General features: G+C 38.9%; 1 protein-coding gene across 7 annotated transcripts in view; it reads right to left on the minus strand.

Moving 5' to 3' along the window:
- The window catches only part of OTUD7A (OTU deubiquitinase 7A), a 108,098-nt gene that overhangs the window by 73,534 nt on the left and 13,540 nt on the right, over positions 1-21,024 (minus strand). Inside the window, exon 1 of one of the 7 annotated variants that reach the window (XM_064721735.1) lies at positions 6,225-6,299. The exons of 5 other annotated variants lie outside the window; for them this stretch is intronic. The gene's annotated coding sequence lies outside the window, so the exon portion shown is untranslated. Of the gene's footprint in view, positions 1-6,224; positions 6,300-21,024 lie in introns of those variants that run through there. One more of the 7 variants, XM_064721730.1, reaches the window with a different exon arrangement.

Below are 21,024 nucleotides of genomic sequence, written 5' to 3' on the forward strand. Positions count from 1 at the left end.
TGTGTTTCCAAGTCCTACCATGAGCACATTACCAATTTCATGAGGAAGATCTGCTTCAGATGGTTTAAAAGAAAGGTATGCAATTGTCATGCTCAGGAGAATCATGCTGTAGTGTGACTGCACTGATTACACATTCCTTTGACCTGTTTATCATTCACTACTCACCCAAAACCCTTGCTAATCCTCAGAGATATCTGATCTGTTCCCCTATATGTCTTCAATTAGATCATTTAAAGAAACTGCATTGGATCAGAAACAAGATCAGTATTTACAATCAGTCTCAGCAAATATCCTTCCATTTTCCATCTGTTTTTTACTTAAAGCACACAGCATAATGCAAGCTTATTAAACACAACACAAAAGTGTTTACAAGTACATTGTTTTTTGCATAGCAATCTTAATCCCCTTGCCTTTTAAAAAAATGTTTCCAAATCCTCACACACATTTCTGTACTAATGCTCTGTGCCTCACACGAAGCCAGTCCTGTCAGGAGCATGTTTGAAGCAAGAAGGAACAGAATAGTGGATGTATAAAAATACCATTGCCATCACTCCTTAACCTGTACAGGACTGCCACTCACATGAAGTGCCATGTCCTTTTACTGCCCTTCCAGCAATAAAAGGGAAAACCTCCTACAAGTGCAAGTTTGTCTTGGCTGCTGAAGTCACACATCTTACAGTGACTAGCTCTTACAGTGAATGGCTGTCAAAGCAGAGCCTGGATTTGCTAATTATTTGGAGGAAACTACACTCATCTTTCTGTAAGGACTCAGTTTTGTGGGTTCTAGATCTGTGCTGATTCTTCCAAGAGCCTGAAAAGCTGACATGCTGCACATCAGGTGTTCAGGAACTCAGGTTCCAGTCTGACTGCACCTGCCTGGCTGGAGACAAGTGTGAGGAAAGCAGCCACATTTCAGTACATTAGTCCTGCTCTCTGGCAGCCTGCACCAAACACTGATGAAAGAAAAGGGTTTTCCTATAAAATTGCATAAACCAGTAAGAGATAAAAGGCACACAGAACATAAATAAGTACAGACACCCAATGTGACATAAGGTAGGTTGGAAAACTGCTGGCAGGTTCACAAGAGCAATCCCATTCAGACCAAGGCTGACTGGATGCATGTGTTAGGAGTGAGCATTTCTCACAGCTGTATTTCTCAAGAAGCATGGAGAAGCAAATTACAATTCTCAATTCCAACAACCTATACAAACCCCTTAAAAAAATATCCTAATTCAGCTGTCAAAACTGTCTTTTATGTCGAGCAGTATCTTCAGTGCAGTTCTGCCTTTCTGTCTGCCTGATGTATTCAGAGGTTGTTGCTGGAGTCCCTTCCTCTTGTCTGTCCTATTTAACTAATGCAATTCAAGAGAATAAAATAAACTATTTCTGCAATAGCAGGAAGGCACATAGGGAACTGTGGAATACCAAATCTACCAATTCACTTTACTCCCATAATACTTCTCTGTAACTGACTGACACTAAAACAGAACAAATAATTCAGTAATCACACCTGCACCCAGAACAGTCTGTCTTGTTCAGAACTGAGGTCATCCAGAGAGGGGAATTTGCAGTGCAGCTGCTGTACTTTACATAAACACAGAGCTTCCATGGAAATTTGAATGCTTGCTTCACACCCCTCCTCCCTTTTTGTTTTAATATAATTTTCCTATATCCTTTGGAAAATTGTAAATTTTATGGGCAGATGTGGGTTTTTTCCTAATATGAGAGGGAAATACATCACAAAATTGTTTTCTCTTGTAAGCAACAGAATTATCTGATGTATGTATGTAGTATGATATTAACAGAATAGTATGATATTAACAGAAAGTCCTTACATATTGCATACCATAGGAAACAAAATTTTAAACTGCTTAACTCTACTTTTTCAAAAGTAGGCAAGACAGAACTTTAAAGGAGAAATGCCCAACATTTTAGATTAAGTGTTTCAAGCTGATGTTTTATGTTTACATGGTTATAGAGTTTCATTGGCAAAATGACCCAGGATGCCCTCACTTCACAATGCTAAGTTTTGCTCCAAAAATTACCCTCCTCCTACTCCACATTTTTTAGTATGCTAAATAAAATAGTTACTGTTATTTCTCATGTGCTAAATCAATATTATTTTCACAACACCCTTAATGGTTCCCTTTTATTAAGGGCATTCCCCAGTACACGTCCTCTCAGTCCCTGTGAAAACCACATTCTAACCATTTCTCAAACCATGCTGGTATAAAGTATGAAATTCAGATGTGATGTACAGGATAAGCAATTTAACACTGATAGCTACTATTTAACAAAGACAGTAGAGCTCTGCAACACAACTACATGTTTCCTAAACCCCAAGTTCATTACAATATCTATGTGTGTGCGTATCAATAACCTACACCAAAACACAATTAAGCTCTCATTTTGCAAATAGCTAGGTAAGGGTGCAGAGCCTTATTTACCCATGTTCCTGGAACAAGTTGCAAAGGCAACTGTTTCAATATTGGCCAGTCTAGGTGTTCTACCTGAGCCCAAGCCCCCCTCTGCAGCAAGCTGGGAACCCTGCTTCAATAAGCATTCTTAGTAGGACCCATTCAAATTCTCATATTTATTGGCAGAACAAGCAGAAAGTTCAACAACCAAAAAAAAAGGAAGTGTATTTGCATATTTCAATGCATTAAAATGATGCAGGACTTCCATTCTTCTCTATTCAAGTTACTGTGTATGTGTAAAAGAAGATGAAGAAGTAAAATTTTCCATTTCAACCAGGACTCTTATAAATGGCATGAAAGGATGAAAATGTGTCTCTGACAGTCCAGCTGAATGTCATCTGTTGTAAAAGGTACTTACTAAAATGAGTGGCACAATCACCATTCCCTCAATAACAAAGAATCCTCTCTGAAGCTAAAAAAATTACAACATGGTTGTTTTGCACTTCTACTAAGAGTTCTTGCATTACCTCAGCCTTTGCATCAAAGCTGGTAGTGCAAAGAGGAAAGCAAAGCCCATTTTACGAACTGATGTAATCAAGCCCAGCATCTCTCTGGGGTTTTTTTGTTCCTATGGGGGCAATGATATCAGCCTACTCTGCCTATTCAGTACAGTATGACAGTTCTTCACCTCTGCTCACACATTTCTCTATTCTTTTCCTCCTGCTTGTACATCCTGACACATTAAGAGGCACTTGCATTTCAATGGGACACAGAACAACACTTGCCTCAAATCCCTCTCCTCACTCTTTTCCTCAGTGTTACCAGCTGTCGAGGACAACATTAAAACTTGTCCAGAAAGTGGAAAGAGAGAAAAGAGAAAAATCTCAGGCACATCTAAACACTGTAAAGGGGCCATGAATTTACAGTGGGGATCCCACACTGTTCAATAACAGCCTGATGTTAAGTGCAGCAGACAGTGCCACACACAGAGCTGATCTGCAAAGGTTCTGGTTCTCTCCAGCCCATGGCAAAGGAGATGCTTCCCTACATGTCTTCAGTTAGGGTCAGATGTCAGACAGACACCCAGGTGCAGTTCCAGCAGCAGCTCAGCGCTGTATCCGCCTTCCCACAGCCCCAGATGTGCTTCACAGGGCTCCCACAAACCCAGGGGGTAACTCTGCTCTTCCAAATCAGTTTCTACACCTGTAAAATCAGACTAATTACACTAATCTTAAAAAGAACTTAACATCAACTGAAGACAAGTCGATTTACTTGCCACTGACATAATCCAGCCCTGGAATTCCCCATCTAATTAATTCTCTCATCTGAGACACAACATGTAGACCAGAATACATTAAGAAAATATATTTACACATGGCTGGTACTGTAAAGCTTAGTGACAAATGTAATCTGTTACTAAAGCCTACCAGCAAGCACACTGTACATTTTGTAAATTTTCCTACCAAGAATTTTCTTGGATCTGCTCTGTGGTATAGCACACAAACATGTAACTGCACAGTAGAAGGTATCAAAACTCATTGAAAAAGATGAAAAAATATCCACCATCAAACCAACCAACCAACCAATTAACCAAACAATCCCCTAATCTCTGCTTCTTTCATCTTTTAAACTACTAGGAGAAACTAATAAATAGAAATTTTGTTGGTTTTTTTTTTTTTTTTTTTTTTACTTTTCACCAAATTAGATTTTTTACAAGGTTTAAGGAAGACATCATGGAGCACCTAATGCAAACTGCAAGAAACATAACCTTGTCATAGACTAAAAAAATTAAATGTCATGTTAGAGAGTTGTGTACACAAGATTATCACAGATTTCTTATGTTATCCGCTTCATATATTCTTCAGCTGAAGGCAGAGAAATTATTTCCATATCTTCCCTTACAAAAGTAGACAATAAGAAAAACATGATTCTCTGTAGATGAACTTCCTACTTCAATCCCTAGAACTGATTTTAATTTCCCAACTGTCCCACCCATTAATAAAAAGGAGTATAATCCCCCCACATCTGCTATAATTTTTGAGCAGCTTACCAAGTAACATGCAAAGAACTGAGCAAATATTTTAATAAACAGAAGTCAAATGCCTTAGAATAAAAGCATCATAAATATAAAAAATAAAAGTGACTTTTTATGGACAGAAAGAAAATGCCATGCACACATTAAACTGTATAGAGACATTACATGCTTATAGAATCTATATACAACATATAGGTAGATTACATCTATACTGCATCTATATGCCTGTGTATTATTGATATATTTATACAGATAGAAATATACATACTTTTATCTCTAGATAATATACATCTCTTCACTAACATCACTGCCACCAAATTTTCTTCCCATTTGGGAGAAGCTGTCATTTTAAAACAGAGAACTTGATACACATTTATCCCTAACCCTATGGTAAGACATGCAGTTAGAGCCTAAAGGATTTATTTAATAGTCTTCTTACCAGCAGCTGACAGACATCTGACAACACAGAAATGTAACAGTTCATTTAATTTCTCCACAGGCTGCTTTCATTGAGCCCCAGATGTTTTAGCAGAAGAAAGAGAAAGACATTCCACATTTTTTAAAGTGGGAAATGGGAAATTTGTTTATAGCAAATGGCTTTTGCTTTAATAATTTCTATGGAAAAGTAAGAGGCACTAATTTAAAAAAAAATATCCTAAGTAGTACTCCATTAGTTTGCTTGTCTCTTTTTTCTTTAATTATTTTGTGTGTTAAGGCATCGTGTGGCAGAAGCCAGTATGAAATTTTCTAGAGGATATTCCATATTATCCCCCTAAACTTATCATCTATGTATTCTTCTCTCTCTAGCAGAAAGAAGGTAAATTACAACAGAAGACAAATAGCTCTTTTTAGTGTCATATCCCATGCATGAAGCAGTATACAACAAAACACAACGAGAAAAAATGACAATAAACCCTAAAATGACTGTAAGGTGATTAAGTTCCATTTCACTTCCCAAGCCTTCCAGAAGGATTGACTTTGTGCCTTTATTTAACCTGCAGTGTCTTAAGCAACTCCTCAGGGGCATTTTCTCAGACAAGACACACATGCCCTGTGACAGAGGTGGAAATGGCAAAAGGCAGAGTCTGAAGAGCCACAGCTGCCCCACTCCTGGCAGTGGGGCGGGTGAACCTGACACACGTCCCTTGGCACGGGGAGAAAGGTGGCACTGCCAGGGCTCTGGAACTCCATCCCGCTCGGCTTTGTTCCTTTGCCAGTTGCATCCAAAGTGTGTGTAATCGCTAGCAGGGGAACCAGCCGTCTACAGAAGCACTTTGGAAGCACCTGAGACCACACGCATGAAGTCTGGCAAAAAATTCAAGGCAACGTTTCAAAATACACTCACTTGCTGTAGTGTTTGACAAAGTAAAGAGCTCTGAAGTGCAGCACAAAGGTCAAAGTAGAGAACAAAATCCTCAGTAGAACTACGGATCAAAGTGATTCAAACACAGTGACAAGTAAGCAACATGTAATTTAAGGAAGCTCAACATTTAAACATAACAGCTTGGCCAATAGCAGAAATCCATCAGAAACTGAACTGAGTATGGTGGTTATTATTACCCCTAAAGGTAAGTATTTAAGCTCTTTTTGCACTTAGTTGTTAGATTGTATTTTGTCTGAAATGCATATTGTGACCAAGACAGTTGGAGAATGATGAATTATGGGTTTAGAAAGAACAGATAGTGCAATATAGAACCACTATTGCCTCATAATGTTGCCATTTTATTGCAGGGGTTCCATGCTGTTGTCTCCTTATCACAAAAGTTCCAAACCTTCTGGGTGTTTCTCGTGGGCAGCTCCTCAGATCCCTGACTCTTTCCCCTTCACAGAGGAGCCAGCTGACTCCAGTACCCTTCCCAAGCAGCCACCCCACTCTTTTATAGCATCTTCTTCTCATTGGTTCAGCTGTGGCCTGTTAAAGGCAGGCCTGATTATTATTAACAAATAATCTTTGATCATTGACCCAGCTGCAACTCCTTAGGGGTAAGATTATTTACACACTACCTTTATTTTCTCATATTCTATCCCCTTACACATAATCTAGATATTACTGTAGCCTATTAAAGAAAAAAGTATCTTTACCCTCACTACAAATGACTGAACACTGCTCAAGGATAAAACATCTCCAAGGTTGACCTGGCAAAGTGTCATAAACACTACCTTTCACTGAAAGAAAAAGAATCTTTTTGTTAATTAAAGACTAAAACTTTGTGTTGTTAGCTGGCTAAGGAAGAATCACATATACAGCAACTTAAATATCATTTGTAAACCTCAGCAAAATATGCCATTCTTCCAGAAAAAATCAACATGTTGCACAGTGATACTGGCAGAGCATCTTTACATATGAATAAAATAGAAATGCATCCAGCATGCCCACAGGCCAATGTTCAATAGAAAGATTGTCATCCTGCACTAGTAAAAACCTGTTCAAGTCATGAACAGAACTGTGCCTGCCTGAATTTCCAATTGAGCAACTATGTCACTGACTGGAAGGACACTGGGCAGCACAGGAGAAAACCAGCCCCAGTTTGAGCAGTCAGAAAATACAACAGGATTTTACAGCTGGAAGGGAATTGAGCAATAGGCTGGAGACAAAACAGTGCAACTGACCATAAACAGAGTTTCAAGTACTACAGAGTTCCAGCATTATTATACTAAATTGTAAAAAGAGAGGGTATTGCCTTTTTTAAAAAATTTCCACGTAACAAAACTGTAGCAGTGCCTGGGAAAATGAGCTGTGATCTTCAACAAGGTACATCTGTGACGTAAGTTAATTGGAATATTTCCTGCTGAGACACAAACTGAAACAGAAAAACCCACCATAAGAGGAGAGTGAGATGCCTAATACCGAAGATGAGAAAACAAAATCTCTTTGTCATCTTTCACTCTCTTTTCAGATACTCATCTACCAAAGATGTCAAAGAGATAATATGCCAAGGCAGCAACTCAGCAGGAAAGGGATACCACGTCCTAACCTCCTGCTCTGTAACTCTGCCTTACCTGTGGGGCATCACTGAATTACAGTTCAAACTTCAAATGGAACAGAAAACCTTTTAACACACTACATAAAACAATAAACTAATTAACACTCGAGCAGACGTGAGGACACACTGTAGATTATCACTGCAATAACATTTACAAAAGTCACAAATAGCTTCAGCAAAGAGCCAGCTGAGATACACTTTGAATAGGGTAGCCAGATTTTCCTAATGCTCCGGGCAGACCAAGTATTTCAGAAAAAAAACCCGGAACAGGAATCCCAAATTGTCCTCATGATTTGCAATGTGCTTCTCAAGAATCTGTGGGGGTTTTTCCAGACAAAAAAGGTTTCTAGATTAACATGCACATTTTTCCATCTCTAAATCAGAGCTCTGCAATTACTCATGTAACAGGGTAAAGACTGGCTTGGTCCATCTGCTGCCTACTGCAGTGTGGTCCCTTCCCCACCCCCTTTATCTCTACTTAGGTTCCCCAGAACTGATGCACTGGAAATTGAATATGGGAAGAAAGCTTTAATTATGTCTTATATTGCCATTTATGATTTTCTGTTTGTCAGAAAATTCTGAAATTCTGTTTGTCAGAAAACAAACAGTATTTAGGTCAGACAGGATGCCAAGCTCTCTGTCTTAGGCAAGCTGGATTGCTCTGCCATGTGCAAATCTCTTCTGCACACTCGTGGTACATCTGAGCCAAACACAATTCTAGGATTTCTCTGCATCTCAGAGGAACTGCGACTCCAACTGAATGTCCCATGGCTTGATTAGAGTCACTACTGGAATTCCCAGGCAATCCTCCAAAGGCCCAGACAAGAACCAACCTCACACAAGTTCCAGACACAGAAACCCACAGAGAACAAATCACTGGAGCAGGACAGAACACCCTTCTTTGTTAGAGGCTGAACTTCCTAAGAACTGGTCATTCTGATACTGCCTCCAGGAGGGAAGAATTATCATTCTAGGAATATCAAAATCTTCAGAACACAGATGAAAAAATTCACTATACTAAAATGCTAATTTACTGGTTTTAATTTCCCTAAACTTTAGAAGCTTTTGTGTGTCCTTACTAAGAGAAGAAAATAAAACAAATTTTTCTCTATAGCTTCATCCTCAAAAATAAATAATGCAAGGCTGTCAATATTCTCCAGACGCTTTGGAAATTCTCATTCTACCTAAATGTTATTTTATTGCTGAAGCAGATATTGATCAATATTCCAAGAGAGAGTGAGCTCCCTATTCAGATTATCCCTATCTCCCTTATAAAAACATTTCCCAACCACAGGAAGGCACTTCTTTTTGGAGAAGGGAAAAAACCCTACCATCTTTCATAAGGGATTTGTTGTCTAGATCAGCTTAAGGGTCTGCATCTGTGTACCACAGACTTTCATGAATACTGTCAATGTCACAGTAAAAAACAAAATTCTGCTTCTATAACTGCATGTTCCTCTGAGACATCAAGAAGAAATCATAATTTTAATTCTATGACTTGCTTACAGAGACAGAACAAACATTATAAATAGTATTAGCCAAAGACACTGAACTACTGACTCCCGGTGTTTACGACCTGAACAGAGGGATGTCATCTAAGGAATAAACCTCAAAGAGATGTCTTGGGAAAAGCTGAACTATACTGCAACCAGTTCTTCCCTGAAATATTTTAATGTCTCCAGAGGACCAAGAAAATATCTTTTAAACTATAACCTGAAACAAGATTTTTGCTGAATTTGTGTAAATTCTTATGGACTTCCACCAGAGGAGCTGTCTAAGCAGAGCTTTACAACCCACCCCAGTATCTGCACCCTCATGATTTTATCTACATTTCCTGTCTCAGTTTTCTTTCCTAACAAAGGTTTGCAAATTATTTCTAAACAAAATAGCAAAGAAGTGTCTGTGAGCTCAATGAAGGCATTTGTCCCTGAATGAATGAAGCAAGCAAAGAGTAATAACACAGAAATTTGTACCTGAATGAATGAAGCAAGTAAAGAGTAATAACACAGAAATTTGTACTTGGAGAGGGCCAGGATTTACTCCATTGGTAATCCTGTCCCCCATGGACATGAATATTCCAAATGCACAGACAATTAGAGCCAAATGGAACAGCTTGCAGAATCAAAATCTACCTGAGCAAGGCTTCCCTTGACCTTGCAGGCACTCATCAGACTCAGTTGAGGGCTGTAAGCACTCCCATCCTAAAATGCTGCAGTGCTGCCTGACTAGGACAGGTCACATAGAACAGGTTACTGACAATTGCAGATAATGTGCAATTCAGCAGGTTGATTGTAAGCACATCAAGTTTCCTATGGAAGAGCCCTGCTGGAGTGAGGTTTTCAGCAATGATCACTCCTGAACCCTTGAACTACTGTAGAAAAACAGATAGCATAATGTAGATTCTTTCTCTCTCTCTCAATATATATATTAAAAGTAATACATTTGTCATATTTTACATTATTTTCTCAACATTTCAGTCTAGATTTCTTAAATTCAGTTTAAAACAATGTTTAGTTATTGCAACATATTTTAGAACTAATACAATATCATATGAAGAAAAGGTCGAAAGATTTTTAGGAAGTCTTTAAGTCAAGGAGCACTTGATGTTGTTCCATGGATCAGAAATCCACCAATAACTGCTGTGTGCTGCTTCACAGTTAACTGGAATTTTCCCCTATTATTCTATCCCTGCAGTGTGCCAATGGACAGATGGCAGCAAGGTACAAAGTACGTAATGGACACAGATCAGCTGCATGACAGGGAACCTGTACCTTTTTCCAGTGTTTCCAGGTTTTTGTCAAGAATGAGCTCTTAGAAAAGGCAAGTACATTTACAAGCATGTATAAATAAAAGAAGCATGTATTAGCATATTCCCATATACTTTCATAACTTAATTTTTTTCATACACAGAAGGGGAAGGAATTTTTCTTCTTTCTTGGTTTTCCTCAATTGCAGCCATAATCTGGCACATTGAAAAAGGAAGGTGAAACAAGCAAGTGGAGAAACGTTCATACAGTGCTGTGCAAAACTGAAGAAAAGCAAAGGGGGTCAACAATCACAGAGCTGCACATTGTCTTGCAAGAGGCTTACAGTGGTCACAGGCTTTTATGCCTGTGGGCTGCCTTGAAGGGCAGTAGCTTGTGATTTACAACATGAACCAACTCATGCCATAAGACACTTCCTCTGAAAATAACATCCACAACTTTCCTTACTCATCCAATTAGGCACATGGAACGATGCAGACACTGAGAAAGCTTTTGCCTTAATTTTTCCATTAAGTGCAGTGACCACAGGAATACTAAGTTTCTAGAAAACAGCAAAACTGTTCTTCCAGTTGTCGAGATCTGTAACTCAAAAAATCATAAGCAGGTAACTGCAATCAACCCACTCTGAAAACTTGGTCAAGCATTGCTTTTTTAACCTGATCTAACACTGAATTGTTATGAATTGAAATTTCACCAAACATAAACCAGAACAATTAAAGTTACAGCTGGACTCATATTAAAAGTAAACTGAAATATTTATTTTTTTGATCTCCAACACTCTGGACATCTAAAAAGACGTAACAGAAAGGCGTTCACTGGGATTTTTTCCTTCCCTTTCACTGCATTTTTCTCAAAATGTCATTTACTAGAGATATTAAGATATAACTTTTTAAGGAAAATTATTAATAAAAGGTTAATCAGAATTTTGTAATGAACAAATGGGAAAAAAATTAAACAAGACATTTTTAAAACTAGAGTTTTGACCAATTAAATTTGTTCCAAATATATAATTTTAAAAATTGACATTTTATCCTCATAAATTTAAGAATGGAATTGAAGTCAAAGTAGTAATTTAGAGGACAGTAGTGTAATTCAGGGGCTCTGACTGCCTAGCTCTTGTGTAAGGCAAGCCAAAGAAATTAATTGTGTCATCTTTGTATGAAGGCAGTGACTTCCATTGGAATGGAGCTAAATCCAGTTGGTCAGTCACTAGAGGTGTCCCCCAGGGCTCAGTTTTGGGGACAGTCCAGCTGCAGGTGACACCAGCTTGCGCGGGAGTGTCACAAGAAGGACAATGAGGTGCTGGAGCAAGTCAGCCTCTTCTCTTAATTAGAACCAACAGGGTAAGGGGAAATGGCTTCAGGTTGTGCCAGTGGAGGTTCAGGTTGGACATGAGGAAGAATTGCTTCACTGAAAGAGTGGCTAAGCACTGGGAGAGGCTCCCTGGAGGAGTGCTGGAGTCACCATCCCTGCAAGAGCTCAGGAGATGAGTAGATGCGGCACTTCACAGGACAATTAGTGAGCGTGGTGGTGTCTGGTCAAAGGCTGGACTCGATTAACTTGAAGGTCTTCTCCAACATTACTACTTCTATGATTCTATTCATTTAATCTACAAGACTGATTTTAGAAAGACAACCAGCACTGATTGAAAGACTTCAGCTGGTGGAAAAGCCCTCAGATTCCAGATGGTTAATTAAACTTGCCACTGAAAATTTGGTCATGTGCTTCCATTCTGCTTTATTTAGCCCCGTTTTCTAAGTCATAGAGCTCATTATACCATGTCTATGCTTAAAAAGATATTCCTACTATCATTTGTCTTCTTCTCTGTTCTCGTAATTTTAGGCTACAACTAAATCTCCTCTTACCCCGCCAAAGTAAATAGTTAATTTTTATTTTTGCAAAGCTTGTGTTGTAAGAAGATCTTGTAGAAATTTCACCTCTCATCTCACATATAGGCAGATCAGTACTCCTACAGTACTAGAAAATCACCTTCAAAAAAATAAATGAGTTGAGATTTAGCCTTAGGCTTTAAAAAGACACTTTTACAGCTCAATAAAGCCTCATGTTGGTGCTGCAAGCACCCAGCAGGATTCTACGTGACAGTGCACGGCACTTGGGCTGTCAGGACAGGGACCCTGGGAGTCACACCTGCCAGTCACTGCCACTCCTTTTCCATTCCCAAGTGTCCACTGGCAGTTTGCACCCTGACAGCTGGGGACACCATTAAATGCAGTCACACATTCACCTTGCCTGTTTTAGCCTGTGGACTGTCAGGCATGGCAATAGATTTTTAGCTTAAGACATTTTCTTTGTCTGGAAGTAGTTAGAGCATCTCATAAGAAGAGAAATTTCCTTTTAATTCATAAAGGGCTGACTAGAAAACATCCTAGTTATAAATAGAGAGCTCTCTCAACTGCAGTGCTGCCCCCTCACACTTGCGTGGGTGGGCTATGAGCCTTCACAGATCTCTGACCTCACAGAAACCTTTATAAAAAACCCTCAACAAGTTTGTGAAAGGCCTTCCTATTTAAACCAGTACCAGGCAAAACTTTCAAAGAGTATCTGCAAAACAGAAAAAAACACATCTATTGATATGGAAGAGGAACTGATGATCAAAGCCAGTTAATCTTTAAAAAACATTGTTCTGTTTTGAAAAACCTTCTGTGGTGACTCTTTTCAGATATGTTGGAAATGCTCAAGTTACAACCTTGAAATTGAGACCTAATAAACGACTTTATTACAAGGTTGCATTGTAATAAGTAAACATAAGACACTGATTCTAGATAAATCATCTTTTATCACTTCCTAACTTCTTAGTCATTGGTTTTTCCAAGCATAGTCATCTGCTAAGGTAGCACTTGCAATATGGATTTTTGTATTGTTTGTTTATTGTACAAATAAATAAACTGCAGACTTTCAGAACAGTTTTTATTGTGCTGTGTGGACATCAGGCAATGCAGTTTTCAGTCAAACTGCTGGAAATAAAAGGTGAATTTTCATTATCACATAAGTTCTGAAAATATGCAATATCTTTGCATTATTGAAATAAAACCCAACAAAACTTCTTGAAAAATCTGTATCTCAAAAAGGATTCTACCAAGCCCCTAGAAATTTTGTCTTATGAAGAATTCTATATGTATAGGAACTATTATTGATAGAAGCAGGTAGGCAAACATTGAGGTACAATTTTGGTTTTAAGTCCAAAAAGGAATCTTATGTTCACTGGCATCTAGCAAGCAGTGAAATGGACTCTGAAGTCAAAATGGCAACAAAACCCCCTGCTATGTTCTATTTGTTGGCAGAGCTGTCCCTCAGCAGACACACATCTTCCCATCTCACAAAATCAGCCTACATATTTTGTCTACCATCCACTGCAAAAAAAGGAAGAGAAATGCTGATTCCTTTTACAAAAATCTATTTATTTCCTGGCCACTCCCCTGAAGAACTGGAGGACTCATTAGATGAGATACTTCAAAGTCAGAAGCAAAGCTCTTTGCACACCTGCACAAGTTCTGCCGTACTGATTCTGCAAAGAAAGGCTTTGGCACCCAGAGGAGGTGAGTGAGACCCCAGGCTCTGCAAGTTGCTTGGCTTTCAAATATTAACAAATGACAAGAACAGGGGGAGGATTTTGCTCACTGATGATGCTGACACTGTATTTACACCCAATAGTGAGTCCCTATCACAGCCAGTCCAACCATTCTTCAAAGCATCAGCCTCCCTGAAAAAAAAAAAAAGGTAAAAAAAGCAAAAGAACACCCCAAAACCTCCCAGCACACACAGGTATTGACAAAATGAAAGGCACAGCAGCTTATGCCTCCTTTTGCAGAGGTCTTTTTACTCAATGACTGGTGGGGCAAAATAACTGCAACTTTAAGTGATGCCACAGACACTGTAGAAATGATGAGGTTTTTTGCAAGTAGGCATCCTTCCAGCAAACTGGAAAGTTTAACAGGAGTTTTCCAGTGTCTAAATAACAAAATATTTAGCATACTGTACTGTATCTGGGAGATTCAGCTGCCTCTCTAGCAGTGGACAAGACTGTCTGGAAAAGCTGCGAAGTCAATTGTTCCTAAACCTGCAGGGAAACTTATATTTTAGTGTAAAATTAATGGCACACAGGAGGAATTATTTAAATTATTTTCCTTTAAATTGTAATAGGGCCATATGACAAATATTCCACAAATAGGAATACACTGATGCAAGGAAAACCAGCTCTGTTAAAATTTGCACCAAATAAAGTCCCTCTGCCCAGCCTGTAGATACTGGATGGCAGGAAAGGGATGAACAAAGAGTCTTCTGGCTACTCACATACTTAACGTGCTCCTTTGCTGAAAACCTTGGAAATACACAGCATTCATTTCTTTAGGCCCTTACCAGAAGTCTTTTTTTTCCCCCAGCTTCAGCAAGAAAACGTGTCAAAAGCTGCTAGGACTTCTGATATTCCAAAAATTAACACACTGTGCTACAGCTATGCTGTTTGCCCTGTTCCAGTTTTTCCTGTTTTCTCATTTAGAGTGATATTAGCTGCCAAAATATGTTTCAAGCTTGAAGACAAGAAAACACCTTCTAAAATTACAGTAAAATAGAAATAAAGTTGCTGCCTTGGTGAACCAGTAACACGTACAGAATCAGGGAATATATTGCCAGAGGTGAAAATATTACTTGAAGATAAGCTGGCAAACCAAGTTACCAATGTACAGTCACAAAAGCTTGATGGCCTTTGTTCCATCAACCAAATTATTGGGAAAATCCTTCTGAGACCCAGAAAACAAAAGAATGGGAAGGGGAGATTATGTCAAATTATGAAAGTTAACAGAAATATCATTTTTATAGGAAATCCTCCATCCCATTCCTAGAGAGAAAAACTAACAATAAAAACTTCCTGAAACACAACAGTTACTAAATCAAAGCCACTGCGGTAATGTGAGTATTTTATTAGGTAGTAAGTTGCTCAATTCCCTTTCCTACTAAAAGACCCCATTTTAGAGTCCCCAGAGCTCAGAATTATTACTTCTGCATTCCATCCATCATTCACTGACCACAGCCGTGGCTCAGCTTTTGGAGGAGCCAACCCTGAGCAGGCGTTTTCCCCATGGCAGCTCCCAGAGAAAGCCAAGGCTGTGGCAGGAGCAGGAGCACTGCAGGAGCAGCTCCTCTCCCCGCCTCTCTCTTTGGGAGCTGCACTTTGTGGAGTGCTGCATCCAAAGTTATTTGCTGCAGTACCTGAAGAAACAGCTTAGCTCATCAATCAAAAGCACATTCTCAGACACCCACAGCAAAGCCGCCCCCACACACTGTAGGCAAAATGTGTATGTGTACGAAGAAAAAGAAAATAATGATTTCTGACAGATGAGCAAGCTTTTTAGAAAAATAAGTCTGTTATCATTTAATTATTGAATTTGCACAGCATCTTTAACTACCCAGTTGCACAGATTGCTGTAGTACACTAGATAGAAAATTCAGTAAATTCTGTCTCAAACTCCCAGTCTAAGCTGTTGCATTACAAAATGATTCTTGTTTGAATAATAAAATTAATTTTAAAATTAACTGGATGACATACCAAACCAGAATTTATTTTCAAAACCTATGGAAGGTTTTGAAACCGACAGAAAAGGGAATGGCGAAGTATTCAGTCATAAACTTATACTTGCTTATTTGAAATATTTGTTTCCCACTGCTACAAATACATTTTACAACTATTTTTGCACAGCATCCTTTCAGAAAGCTACAGTACTAGGGCTTGCATTCTGTAGCTGCTTTGATTTACAGATTTTTCCCTTGGATATCTGTTGAATTCAATTCTCACTTAGCCTTAACTATCACATTTCATTCTCCAATACATGGAATCTCCTATACCAAATCTGATTGCCTTTCAGAAAGGCATCTCATCAAACTCAGCTATTTCTAAGGAAAAACACAACAGAATTAGAAAACCTTTTGTTCTCAGTATTCGAAGTTCTTTTGGATTGTATAATCCAGCCTATTGAAAAAGATAAACTATTCAAATTGAGTCTTCATGCATCCACCCAAACCATGGAACATCTATGAAACACACACCAATCTTATCCTAAACAATTTTCTACATAATCTATTTCTTCTGTTATCTAGAACACAACCCAAACTGGATATTACATCTGCATCTAATAGCTGTAGACCATTAATAGCATTTCTGATTAGACAGGAGTACATATTCCTCAGATAAAGCTGTATCCAATCATCCAAGTCAAGCTACTTTGGGCTTTCTAAAATGTAGAAAAGTGAAATATTGCTACCAAAAAAAAATATTCATCAGAACTATAATAAAAGAATTGTGTGAAAGGCAGCATGCTGGAAATTTTAACAATTCTACTGCTTCTCATAATTTGGAAGAAATTAAAATTGTACCAGTGATTTAAGGGAAAAAGCAAGCTTTTACTTCTGATGAACTGTAAGCATATTTTTTACTGTCTTACTTCTCTTAATCTGGGAAATGTGTAGTGACTGAGCTCATCAGCACATGCCTGCAGGCCTCAAGTGATACCCTGGCTATGCTTCCTTACCCTTTCACTCTTCTGACACAAGACTGCTGCTTTCTTCTGGGGCCTTGCTCAGGAGAAGGTTCATGAAAGGCACAGACTTTATCTCTGTATCTTGTGCCTTAATGACTATGCAGAATTATTGTACAGCTGTTGATATGTGTAATTTAAAAAGAAAAAAGACTGTATTAGTAACAAATCTCAGAGAATTGGCACTGCTGAGGTTGTTTATGGCTTTGGAAAGGTGGGGGATGAGACATTTTGCTGACATTTGCACTTGGATAGCATTGAAACATGAAACAAAAATGGTTCATAAAATATATATTAGTTTCTTGACACCACCGGAAAATAACACTACTCTCTTCCCAAATTACACATAAAAATAAAGAACTCTTCATGATGGCTGCTTTCTGCAGAGCTCACATAAACGGCTTCTAGCTGCCACTGTCTGGCCCAAAGCTTAATTCCACTGAGCTGCTGAGAATAAAAGAGTGATTAAAGGAATTCAGTGTCACTTCCAGTACTGGTTTTGCAGTATACTGGGACACTATAATGGATCAGCATCCCTAATGCACTTTGGAACTCCAGCACATGCCTGCTGTACACCCCAACTCAGAAATCTCTCTGATAAGGACTTTAGGCCACATTTTCTATATAGCTGGAGACCACTGGTTTCATGTAAAGCTGCATTGATCTGATTTTAATACTCCCAGCACAGAATGTGCTGGATCTGACTTCCAAAGCTGAACTGCAGTAACAGCATCCTCAGCAATTGTGCTGAGGATATCAAAGACTATTTTCCCTTCTAAAACACAAACATCTGTCAAGCTCTCCTCTATACAGATGTAGTAACTTTTTTTACTTGAAGATGTATTCTTGACTATGAAATCCTAAAGATTCACTATCTATTATAACTTTTACTTTACAATCCAGGCAATGATGGGAACACATTTGTTAACTCTAAAAAAATCATAATAAGCAACCTTTCTTTGGGTAATCTATTAATTCATTTTATGACAGAACACATAGCACAGCTATTTGAAGAGCTCCATGGTAAGCTTCACCTAAAGCAGACAGTTGTACATTTCTAATTAAAGTCAAAAAACTCTCTGCATTCCATATCTACTTCAAATTTTGCTTTTAATAAAAGGAACTGCAACATATATACCTTCTGAAGCAAAATGAGTGAAAAAATAATTAAAGCAATTTGAGGAGGTGTCAAGAAAGAAAGAAGTGCTATTAATTTTAGTATTAGGGAGAGGTTCAGAGAGATGACACTAATGTCAGTAGGGACAGGGTGAAGCTCTTGGGTTCCAGTCCAAATCTCTCAAATCCAATGCTCTAAATGAGAGTCCAAACTCTAAATTTAGGTGTCTAAAATTAAAATGGCCTAAGGGGTCAACAGTCTATCTTCCAGTTTATTTAAGAAACCGTATAGTTACTCAGCTGTGTGAAGAAAAAAACCAACCTCAATCACAAAGCTCATGCCCTAAGTTCATGTGCCCAGGTTTAACACAAAATGTGTTTTGCTGTGTTCTATGCACTGATTTTCCCTAAAGTTAAAACTTTTGCACAGCCACAGGGGTCTCTTTGCTCATAGTATTCTGGATATCAAAAACCCCCTTCACATGCCATGGGCAGCAATACAGCTGATTAACACATGTATTAAGCAGCTGTTCCCTTCAGTTTTTACAAATTTGGCAACTGCTTTCTATACACTCCTTCACTCCCCCCTTGCCCCTTAAGTGATTTATCAAGGGAAGAAGTACAATCCAGAATCTGAGTGGTAATCCTCCAAATATTTAGTAAACTACAGTTGAGAATGATTGGAAGTTATAGAATTGCACTGCCAGAAGATGCAATGACAGGTTAATAGGAGTTGAGAAGCTCAACTCCTGATTTTAAAGGGTCATATATAAAATTTTTTTACTTTCTTTTTTTTTTGCATCTTTGAGAAGTTTTTAGGACAACCACAAAATATGTACACTTTTGAGTGGACTATTACATCTCCTGGTGACAGCATCTGACTCTAACTCAGACAGAGGAGAGATGCGCTGTAAATATTCCAAGTCTGCACTTCAGCACCTGATGTATCCATCAAGATGGTGATTATCATAACATCATTTTGCAAATGCTCTTCATGGTGCAGGAAATGTTCTAATAACAAGAGATCTTAGTCGATGAGCCCATAACCACAGAGCCCCTCAGCAGGAACCCAACTGCCCTTTCAGTGCCAGGTTTGCAGCAACAAACCTCACACACCTTGTACATAACATTCACTGCCCTGTATTAACAGAGACTGTGACAGTTCAATCATGTCTTGCACCTGTGAGGTTATTTTCATCCCAGGTCGTGTAAGAATGAAGTAATAAGGTGGCATTGCAAATCCTTGCTGTTAATGATCTTTATATTAAACCACATATGAGAGAGAAGAAAAAAACCACCAAACCAAACCAAAAATACCCACCCCCCAGTACAAGATTAGAACAAACCCAAATTCAAAGAAAACCCATACTGAAGAGCATTAAAAAAATCCTGCATCATTCACTCCCTAATAATCTCACTGGCTCCCAAATCAGCTCCTTGGGATGCCAGCGTGGCCAGAGCTCCAGTACACACCTCAGCATTCCCTGCTGCAAGCCTAGGACACACAGGTGAAGGAGAAGGGAAGGGCCTGTGGAAAAACCTTGCACTGCCCAGCAGGAGCAGAAACCACTGTGTTCTAGATGTTATTGTGTCCTAGATGCACATGCACACAGAAATGCATGCATATACACACATATGTATCGATATTTATTCCACCCTAACAGTCCATAAACCCCTGTGGCAAACATCTTTCTCCACCACAAATACAGGGAAGGCTTACCATCTGGAATGTGTTTTGTCTCTGCATGAAGGTTGATATTTTACATCCCCCAAGTGCTCCTGACCCCTTTTCTCTAATTGATTAAATGAAAAATAAATTCAAAAAGCACCAAGACATCTCCTACAGTTCTGCCACAGAAGTAGAGCAAACTGCCCAAGCAGTACTTTGTAATTTCCTTCTGAGTTAAACCACAGAAGTGCTTTTGATTAGAACTGTGGCAAACACACACTTTGTTACTATTCCTTTGGCTTCAGTCAGCAGCACAGCTCTTGGAGTGGTTGAAACCTTCCCATTAAATTTGACACTCAGCAGCAGAAAGGATGCTAAACCAACAGAAGAAACTATCAGGCTCCATATTGTTTTCTCTTGGGAACATTGGACGTGCCAATAAACCCTCTGATTAAAACAGATCAGCAGAACCAAAAGCTGCAGAAACACTACAAGGAAAGAACATGAGATGAGTATCTGCTCCTTAAAAGGCCTATGGCATGAGAAAATAAGTTTCCTCATCTCTGAAACTGTTCTTCATATTCCAAATGCTTTCTCCCCAACATATCCTGAAGCATAAAAATAACAGCCAGAGAGAGTGCTCTGCTGCTTCTACAGTGCAATTCAAGGAAGTCCATGAACATTTCTTTCTAATTTATAAGCACCTTAGTAACTGAAAAAAAATTTGGGGCAGCCAACAGTGAGATGGACAAGTGATGCTTTTGGACCTTGATTGCCCCCAAACACTCTCTATTTCTGGGGTCAACTGCCTCCAAGCATGAAAGAGCATCCAGCTGGACTCCCAGACTCTGAAAAGTGAGGGGAAATGTCACCCTTCCCCAATCCACAAAGAGACACCCTCACGCTAACGATGTCAGAAGCACCAGAGAAAAAGGGCATCAACACAAATGAAAATACATAAAGGAATAATCAAAATTTGCAATAAGAACAAAGACATCTTCTTGCTACTGTTAAGTCACCTTAGTTTTTTTTTTATTTTACCTGTATGTTTCTACACTCACAGTCAACAGGGGAGTCTTTTGCACCGTTAAAGGACTGCAACACTACCTGAAATTTATCATGTCAAGTACTGCAGCATGTGAAAGTTCTCACATTAGAGTTCTCACATTTCACACAGAGTAAACCTTGAAATTGTCGTGTGAGGTGCAAAGTGACAGTCACATGCCATCCCTCCTGTTCTAGCACCAATCCACATTTGGATTCCTTTCAAACCAAGTAAACTTAGAAATTTTGTGTGGAAGCATGCTGTAAAGGCAAGATGCTGAGGTTAGTGAAGATCAGAGGCCATGACAAGGTGAATGAAGGTTTTCCTAATGGCAACAAGCATAGCTTTTGGCGTAAGTGCATCAGGGAAAAGAACAGCTCCACTGCAAATGCTAACAGGCAGCAGAGGTGGGGATGTGGGGGGGGTCTGTGGGTGAGTGGAGCTG

Source organism: Zonotrichia leucophrys, chromosome 10 (genome assembly GCF_028769735.1).
Source record: "Zonotrichia leucophrys gambelii isolate GWCS_2022_RI chromosome 10, RI_Zleu_2.0, whole genome shotgun sequence".
Lineage (NCBI taxonomy): Eukaryota > Metazoa > Chordata > Aves > Passeriformes > Passerellidae > Zonotrichia > Zonotrichia leucophrys.